Source organism: Octodon degus, unplaced genomic scaffold, assembly GCF_000260255.1.
Source record: "Octodon degus isolate 3935 unplaced genomic scaffold, OctDeg1.0 scaffold00062, whole genome shotgun sequence".
Classification (NCBI taxonomy): Eukaryota; Metazoa; Chordata; class Mammalia; order Rodentia; family Octodontidae; genus Octodon; species Octodon degus.
The window spans coordinates 12,919,941-12,930,372 of NW_004524638.1; positions in this window are offsets into that span (position 1 = coordinate 12,919,941).

Here is a 10,432-nt window from a genome sequence, read left to right on the forward strand (position 1 = left end):
ACATTCGGAGCCAAAAAAAAAAAAAAAAAAAAAAACCAAAAGTAAGCAGCAAGTCTTTCTCTAGCCTACTATAAAACATTTTTCAGCAGAGAACAGAAAACAAAAACCTATTTCCTCAAATACTGCCAAAACCAGCACCTTGTAATTTTATTACAACTCTATCCTAACTTTCAGAGGTGAAAGGGAAAAACATTCATTAGCCATCACTATTAAAAGGGGCTGGGGGTTCCACAAACACTCTAAAGACATTTGTAATAATAAGAATCACTAGAAAGATTAAGGAGATTTTCCATGACTTTTCTGCCTGAACCCTACAAACTCTGGACTGAGCCCACTAAAACAGTAAGCTAAAATACACATCTTCTCCCTTAAATTGTAGGTGTTAGGGTCTGTTATGGCTTGTGTCTAGATGTCCCCCAAAGCCTCCTGCAACCATAAATGGGGCTTTTTCAGAGATGACTGGATCTAAAATATGTAATGCTAGGTCTGATTCCTGGTTAGTTGCTTGTTGTCTTCTGCTTACCATAAATGGGTTCTCTGTTGCAATGCCCCTCTGCCAAGTCTGCCTGCCTTGGATCCAGCCAACTATGGACTAAAACTGTGAGCTAAATAAACACTTCCCCCTTTAGCTTTGTGTGTCAGGTATTTTGTCTCAGCAATGAGAGAAAAGTAACAAACATCTGGTCTCAGTTAAGAGAAAGTTTGATGAATACACCTATATAATGAAAATTTCACAGCTATGAAGAAATTGAGACTTCCAATGCTCATGAATTGACAGAATAGTCAAAATAGCCATATTACCAAAAACATTGTACAGATTCAATACAACCTCAATCAAAATTCTTCAGAGAATTAGAAAAAGAATCTTAAGATTTGCATGAAAACACAAAATAACTACAGCAATCAAGCTGAAAGAACAAAGCTAAGGCATCACAATACCCAATTTCAAATTATACTACAAAGTCATAGTAATAAAACAGTACAACATGGGCACAAAAATAGACATACAGACCAATGAAGTAGAATAAAGGACACAGAAACAAACCCACTCAACTACCGACATCTGACTTTGGACATGTTAGTCAAACATATATACTGGAAAAAGAGAACCTCTTTAATAAATGTTGTTAGGAAAACTAGATATCTTTTCTAGAAAACTAGATCCAGATTTCTGACCTTATACAAAAAAATCAATACAAAGTGAAAGTTGAAACTTCTAAAAGAAAACATAGGGAAACACTTGAAGCCACTGGCATAAGCAAAGACTTTCTTCCTAAACAAGATTCCAGTAATACTACAGGAAATAACAGCCAAGAATCAACAAATAAAACTACATCAAATTAAAAAGTTTCTACAGAGCAAGAGAAAGAAGTTGAACAGATACTCTACAGAATGTGAGAAAAGCTTCACCACCTACTCTTCTGACAAAAGAATTAACATTTAGATTACAGAAAGAACTCAGAAAATTTAATGCCAAAAACAAAGAGCCAGCCAACAAACAGACAAATGAATTGAAAAGATGCTTCTCAAAAGAAGTGCAAATGTTCAGTAAGAAAAAAAGTCAAAATTTTTAGTCATTAGGAAAATACAAATCAAAACTACAGTAACATTCTATCCTACTCCAGTCAGAATGGCTGTTAAGAAAATAAAACATAATGCTGGTTGGAGTGCAGTAGTAAAAGGAGTGGGCCTGCCCATTAGCTGGGTTGTTTAAGTGACTGCTTAAAACAAAGCAATCAGGATGCTGTGGTTTGATCACCAGATCCTCAAGCCTTACCAGACCTGCCCTGAAGGCATCCTGAGCCAGCCAAAAAACAGTCCCCCAAAAGGGGGGGGGGGCTTGCCCATTAGCACAGTTGTTTAAGTGACTCCTTAAACAGAGCAGTCAGGCTCCCATTGCTGTTGCTGTGGTTCAATCCCCAGATCCTCAAGCCATACTAGAAATGCCCTGAAGGCATCCTGGGCCATCAAAATAAAACAAAAACAAAAACAAGCAAACAAACAAACAAACAAACAAAAAAAGAAAAGCTTTTGAGTAGTGAAAGTAACCCTTCTCTACACTTTTGGTAGAAATACAAATGAGTCAAAGTGGAAGTGGACTTCTATGGAAGTTCCTCAAAAAATAGGGGTAAAAAAAGGCTAGTACCATTTGATTGAATCCAACTATACCATTCTTTGGTACACAACGGAAGTAAAGTCATCACACTTAAGGGGACCACCATACCCATGTTCACTGAGGCACACCTAGCCAAAATAAGGTACCAACCTAGATGCCCAACAAATGGATGGATAAAGAAAATGATACAGTGGTGGACAGACAGACAGCTTATCTACTTATCTATCTAGGACTATTTATCTATCACTAAGCCACAAGAGACAACTACCTATCTATAACTATTGATCTACTCAGTCACAAGGAAGGACAGTCTGCCATTTGCAAGAAAATAGATGGATCTGGAAACCATCATGCCGAGCAAAATGGGTACAACTCAGAAAAACACCATACATTCTCCCCAATGTGTAGACTCTAAATGAGAATAAGTAAAGACTTGGATAAGAAGAAGAAAAGAATAAGAGGGGGAAAAGTATGAAGGCAGGAAGTGAGGGAATGGATAATAGCAAAATATACACATTGAAGCTCCCTCAAAATGTGAAATTACACACGGGTGAGGGTCAGAGAAGTGGTAAGGGATGTTGAGGGGTGAAAAAGATAAAAGTATGTTACGTGTACATATGAATCTGCAAAAAATAAAACTCGTTAGTCTGTATAACCAAACTTTTATTATATTATTATTATTATTGGTACAGGGTCTTACTATGCAGTTTGGACTTATAGTGATCCTCTTGTCTCAGTCTCCCCAGCGCTGGGTTTACAGACATGCACCAACACACCCAGGGTTCCAGGGCCTGTATGGCACGTTGGTACAGGGATCGAACTCAGGACCTTGTGCTTGCCATGCAGAAGCTTAGACTGTGGAGCTATTTCCCCAGCTCTGTACAACCAATTTAAAAAGTGTAGAAAAAAAAAAAATCATGAAAAGAGAGCCTCCAGAACTGCTTAAAAAAGTGACAAGAATGATGCAAATAGTATGTTCACAGTAGGAATATTTTGAGGAAATTAATAGTTTATTATGTATCTTAGTAAATGTTATCTTAAAAAAATAAAAGAAAAACTAGACTGATCTTTAAAATAAAAACTCCACAGGAGGGTTAAGCCAGATAGCTCAGTGGACTAAAACACAGGCTGGTGCAGGGCCCAGGGTTTGATGTTTGATCCCTGGAGTACTGTGAGCCCCGCCCCTGGGGTGCACTGAGAATGAGACTGGGCATGGTAGTGCATAACTGTAATCCTAGTGCTTGGGAGGCTGAAAACAGGAGGATCATTATGAGTCCAATCTGTGTAGTGAGACCCTGTAAACCCTGTACTAAATACATGTAAAAAGAAAAAAACGGCTGGGGAGATGGCTCAATGGACTAAGTGCTCGCCTGGCAAGCACAGGGGCGTGGGTTCAATCCCTGCTCCCACAAAATGTGCTGGCCCCACCCCCAGGTGTGCTGAGCCGGCCACTGAGACCAGGCGTGGTGGTGCATGCCTGTAATCCCAGTGCAAAAAAACACAAAACAAACAAAAAAAAAAAAAAAAAAAAAAAAAAAACCAAAAAACCAAAAACCCACAAATAATAATCATATATAAAGAAAAAAACCAAAAAACAAAAACAAACCTCCACAGGCACAGGGAGGGGAGGTGCATGCCTATAATCCCAGTGCTTGGGAGGCTGGGGCAGGATTGCTGTGAGGCAAGTTCAAGGTCAACCTGAACTACACAGTGAGACCCAGTCTTAAAAAACCAAAACCAAAACTGCATAGGGGCAAAAGGTATAAGGGAACTCTCTCTACTTCACATGCAATTTTGCTATGAATCTAGCACTGCTCTAAAAAAACACATTAACATTAAAAAAAAAAAAATACCCATAGGGCCGGGGAGATAGCTCAGTAGAATAAGCACCTGGCAAGGGCAAGGTCCTGAGTTCAATCCCCGGTACCAAAAATAAATAAAGTGTGCATCCATGTGTCTGTCTTCTCCATATCCCCAGTGAAAACGCAGCCTCATGCAAACAGAGCGCATGACTTTTGTCACGTTGTCTGCTATCATCAGGATAAATAACGCTGCATGGTACAAAATGGGTAACTACCTGTTCACCTTATAAAGCACACATGCATCTCAGACACTCCAAGTTAGCAAACTGCACTGTAAAAAAGAAAAAACAACTTCAAATTTTCAGCTCACTTGACTCAGAATACTCAGAATCAAGCAGTTCAGTGTATAAAATATATTAATTTACATTCTTAGCTTCTGCGATAAACTTCCTTTAGGGAGCATGAGGCTGGAGGATCTCAAGTTCAAGCCCAGCCTGGGCAACTTAGCAAGACCTTGCCTCAAAAATAAAAAAAAAAGGACAGGTGATGTAGCTCACTGAGAAACCAGCAGTATCAGTGATTAGGATACTGATTGTCTGAAGCATTCTTCTTTTAGATTTTAATCAAAATCCAAATATGCCATGATATCTACAACTGCAGTTTTGTAGCAAATCTCTATCAGAACCTTCCAACAATGAGTTTTTACTTTTTCTGTGCTGTGCAATATGGTAGCTACTTGCTAAAAATGAACATGAACACCTGAAATATGTGGCCAGATTCTGTATATAACCTCAATTAAAGTCACATATGGCCAGCATTACTGGACAGTCATGAACTGTGCAGGCTTATGGCAAGAGCAAAAACACTGATAGGAAAGTGTAGCAAGTAAGCAGGAACATTAATTTTGTGTTTCTTCCATATTTAAGAATCTACAGGGCTGGAGAGATGGCTCAGTGGTCTAAAGCACCTACTTGGAACAAGCTTGGCAAAGTACAGGGACCACGGTTCGATCCCCCAGCACCACATGCCAGCCAGCTGCGCCCCCTAGTGGGCTGAGCTGGCCACCCACACACACACACACACACACACACACACACAAAATAAACGTTAAAAAAAAAATTTAAAAAAAAGAGCCTACAAATTGCATACTGCTGACATCCTATTCCTCTGGACTTGCACCATTCTCAGAGATCTGTAGCATTAGAACTGCAGAGGCCCTCAAGCAAGGCATCTACATCCCTGATTCAATTACCATCTCCAAAGAAGTAAATACTTCCCAAGCTTAGTTATCTATTCTGTACTAGAATCTAATTTCATATTTTTCATCTAATTTAAGAAAAGCAAAGCACTGTACAAAGGCCACAAAGAGGGAAAGAGACAGAGAAAAAGAGGAAGTCAGTCTCTCTTATGAGTTTACAATCCAGAAAAAAGGTGCTGTGCAAATGAATTTTCTGCAAAGATGGAAATACGTCTGGGCTACCCAAATATGGCAAATGAATTTTTATTTTTAACAATCCCATGCAGGGGCTGGGGAGCTCAGCAGCAAAGAGCCTGCCTGGCAAGCACGAAGACCTGAGTTCGATCCCTGGTACCAAAAAAACCAACCAAACAAACAAACAAACACCAAGAAACAAAAAACAATGCCATGTAGATTAGTATCTAGTGCTTTGGACAGCATAGGCCTACAAGGAATAACACAAAAAGCATGAATAATGGTAACATAGGTCAACTAGTAGGACAAGTCACAGGAGAACAGTGAGAGTGCAGAGAATAAAACTTTAATGAGGGGTGGAGGGAACTGTCAAGAAAAATGACTAAGGGAGTATTTCCAAAACTTAATTAGCTGCAGAAAAGTAATACTGGACAACTGGAACTTATTTGGAACTTAGGCTATGTGTAGGACTACACAACGTGATGATGGAAACACAGATTAGGTAACAACTGGGGGAGAATGTGGGCTGAGCACCAGTAATCAAGCTGCTACTGTAAGACCCCACAATCCCACTCCTATGCACGCACCCTGGAAAAAGTAAATGCATGGTTACACCCATCGCTGTCTATGAATGTTTATTTTTGCACTACTTCTAGCAACCAAAAATGTCAAATAATTCCAAGGAAGCACTGAACACCAGGAGACTCTCCTTTTATAATCTGTCTTGTACTCTAGATAGCTGATGTACTCTAAATTTGCCACTGAACAATGTCATATGAACACACTGAATTCTAAGTACCTTGCCAGGGAGATGGCTCAGTAGAGTAAGCGCTTCCTCGTCAAGTGCAAGGGCCTGAGCTCAATCCCCGGTTCCGCCAAAAAAAAAAAAAGAAGAAGCCTACTGAGTTCTAAGTACCTTAAGTGCCAAACTACCTGTATTTCCTGAAGGTAATTTTATTTTTCCAAACGCTAATGATGCATATATTCCCTAAAGTGATTAAAACATTTTAATCAACTTAAAATTGCAGGATTGATGTGAAAAAAATGTTGCAGGTTCTTACTTTGACAAAGAGGTTTGCTTTTTAAAAGAAAACCTCGGGGCCTGCCCATTAGCTCAGTTGTTTAAGTGCCTGCTTAAACAAAGCAGTCAGGCTCAAGATGCTCTGGTTTGAACCAGTTTCTCACAGGAAAGCAGAAATGCTCTCAAGGCATCTTCAGGTCACCAAAAAAAGAAAAGAAAACCTGTAACATAATAGACATATTTGTCTGTGAACAAATATAGTACTAAACTCCTTCAGTCACATCTTCAAATGAGGCAAGCTCTCCCTGAGACTGAACTCAAAGGCAGAGAAATACCTTGTTCAGCACCATTTCCCTGAGCTTCACACAGTGTGTGGCACACAGGGAGCCCACAGACACCTTCTAGCTGCATTTAAATAGCTGAAGAGCTATCCAAGAAAACACGAAACTTTTCATAACAAGCAGCATTAACAATACACTTAAAATCGTATTTAGAATTATGGGAACACATCTGTTTATTGATTAGAAGACTTGAAACCTGAACCATTGGTCAATTTTAACATTAATAGTTAAACTATATTTTATCCTTTTATGTCAAATATGAGTTATTCCTTATCACTTAAGATGCAATGCTTCAAAGATCAAATGGAGCCATACCTGTAACTCCCAGTTTTCCCATAAAAGCTGGAAGAACTGCTAAATGACATTACAAAGCAAACAGGCAACAACAGTGAGGGCATTCTAGAATACAAGTGAGCTGGGTTCTTCAAAAGGGCAATGATCTCAGGGGAAGGTGAGGCCTAGAAAAAAATTCTAAAATCTAAATTTGGACCATTATGGCGTGTGTCTAGAAGTACCACCCAAGCCTCATGCAGTGGGGCTTTTTTGGAGGTGGCTAAATCTGGTGAGTGACTGACTTATGGTCCAATGGTAGATTAAGGGTTCTGACACTAAGGGTGGATGATTACTAAATCAATCCGATTGGTTTGGCACTGCCCTAATCCTAGTAGCCTGGACACAAGGTAAGGGACAGAAAGAGGCTTGTTTCTCCCTTCCTTGATTTTACTGCCCCCTGCTTATTATGAACTGGTTTACTTTTGCAGTGTCCCTTGTGCCATGCCACCCTGCCTTGGAGCCAGCAGATTTGGGACTGAGGCCTCTACAAACTGTGGGCTAATTAAACCTTTCCCCCTTTAACTTTGGGTGTTTGATATTTTTTTTCTTAGCAACGAGAAAAAAAGATCCAAAGGCAGTAAGCAAATGTTTTCTGGATTCTGACTCACAGAGAAAAAACTGCAGGGGCTGGTGAGATAGCTCAGCGGACTAACATGCCTGCTTAGGCAAGCTTGGGGACTTCAGTTCATGCCTGGCACAAGCCGCGCCAGCCCTGCCCCCAGAGCGCAATGAGCTGGCCAGAGTCTGGGAATAGTGGCACACGCCTGTAATCCCAGCACTGGGGAGGCTGAAAACAGGAACACCGTGAGTCCCCTGAGACTGCATACTGAGACCTTGTACCAACCAAATACATAAAAAAAGAAAAGAAAAAACTGCATAAACACAAAATTTCTTTAAATGGTCTATGGGACAAATTGACTATAGGCCGAGTATCAGAGAACACTAAACAAGTAAATCTATTATATAATAATAATACTGTGCTTACGGATAAATGTAGTTTTTAAAAATACATACTACAGTACATAAAGATTATAATGTATTTCTATAAAAAAGGGCAAACACAACAAAATGCTAGTAATCTTTACATCAATATTGGAAATATGACTGTACATCATATTGCTGTATTTTTTTAACTAGCATAACAGAAAATTTAAGAAAAAACCCCACCATCAACAACAATTCGTCTAGGATTCTCAAATCACTTGTCATTCAGCAACCATAAATTTCCTACTCTGATTTTGTTTGGACCAAAGATCCCAACTCCTAAGCTGGACCCACAGAGTACCACTTTGCAAAGGGGTCCTGTCTGAAAATATTATAGACATCTAAGTTAGGAGAAATACGTAGTCAGGGCTAGAACTTGGAAGAAATCAATGCAGAGTTAAGAACACACTACAACTGTGGGCAGAGAGGTACATGCACTGAAGGCCAGGACTCAAGGCAAAAAGGAGGTGTAGATGAACTACAACTACAGATCTCCATGAGGAATAAACAATAACGAGCAGTACTCTAAATAGGCATCAGTCATCTGGGTGGGAGACCAAGACCTCCTTTACACATCACTTCTGGTAAAGGTCCCTCTGTTCTTTCCATGCACACTTCCTGCGTGACTTGCTTCTACACTGGCTCAATGTTACCTCAACAACTATCCTTGTAATTTTATTAGTTTATCACAGTTTTGTCCAACCTTATACCCACTTTATGATTTTGCTCTGTAAAACTTGCTTTGAGAAGTGGACTCATAGGCAACCTACTTTCTGGGTCCCCTTCCATCTCTCTTAGGCAGAAGCTATTTGTCCCTCAATAAATACTTTCTTCTGTTAGGCTCCACAGTTCCCTAGAATTCATTCTTCAATTTTGGGGAACACAAACTTGGCATATGGGACATCTACAGGGTTGAGAGTTATAAAGATATTTCCCTTACATCACTTGGAGGGCTTGTATCATTCCTGTATCAAAATGACTCAACTGTTGGAATCTCTAGAGGTGGTTTGATACCTGCATCAAAATAAATTTCATTTCCCTTTAAAAAGATGGCAAAAATTCAATTTAAAAACCCAATAAAATCAAAAGTACATCTTTATTTTTTACCACGGATCAAACTCAAAAAGTACATGTTCAAAATAAGAGTTGTTAGGGGCTGGGGAGATGACTCAGTGGAATAAGCGCTTCCCTAGCAAGTGCAAGGACCTGAGTTCAATCCCCAGTTCCACCAAAAAAAAAAAAAAAAATAAGAGTTGTTTTTCTACCTCTAGCTTTATAAAAAACTACAATCTAAACAAAGTTCTCACACAAAACAGTAGTTAAGGCCTGATATTTTAGTATTTCCTACCAGTAACCTTAATTTCAAGACGCTTAAAATTGTCTCTCCAGCAATGCTGATATAAGCACAAGATACACTCTTTAGAACACACTTTCACTTCCCTAAACTCAATTTTCACAACCAACCTTTGCAATTAGACAGATTTCAAAAATAAGGAGAATGGGACATATACACAAGACAAGCACTACATTTGTAATTTGAAAATGGTTCTCGATTCAGGAAGACACTGGCTACACTATATAAGACAAGTTAGGAAGTCAAAAATTTCCCTTTAAACTACAGAACCTAAAGGGGCCGGGGAGATGGCTCTGTAGGATAAGTGCTTGACTGGCAAACATAAGGATCTGAATTCAATCCCCGGATCCGCAAAAAAAAAAAAAAAAAAAAAACCCTACAGAACCTAAATTAAAATAACAAACCTTAAAAATCCACTTCAGATTGTCCTTTCCGATTCTAATCCTCTACTTCTGTGATATTATGCTATCTGTTGGCATTACTATTCTACCTTATGTTAGCATGAAAAGGGCCTAAAGTGAAAAGCAGTCGCATAGCAAATGTGACAAATGCACTAGACCTGACCAGAGGGCAGGGGCAATAACAGATGGTGCTTCCTTCCTCCTGGGTTCCAGGTACATGCCTCACATAGGACCCAATCCTCTCACTACTCTGAAGGGCTGGAAGAAGAATGGGAAACGGCTGCCTGGCACTTGTCCCACTGGTGCACAGAACCTAGAAGAAGCTGCCAATCTCCAAAGAAAAAGCCTGCAGTCCCTTTCTGAAAGCTTAACTTTCATCTGGTAGCACAACTCCAAAATGTTGAATCAACAAGCACAAAGTAAATCTGCTTTATAAAGATTAAGCAGAGGGTGGGGAGGCGGGATGGCGGGATGGCTCAGTAGAATAAACGCTTGCCTAGGAAGCTCAAGGGCCTGAGTTCAATCCCCAGTTCCTCAAAAGGAAAAAAAAAAAAAGACTAAGCAAAACCAAGTCTTCAGCCGGGGAGATAGCTCAGTAGAATAAGCGTTTGCCTGGCAAGCACAAGGGTCTGAGTTCAATCCCCGGTT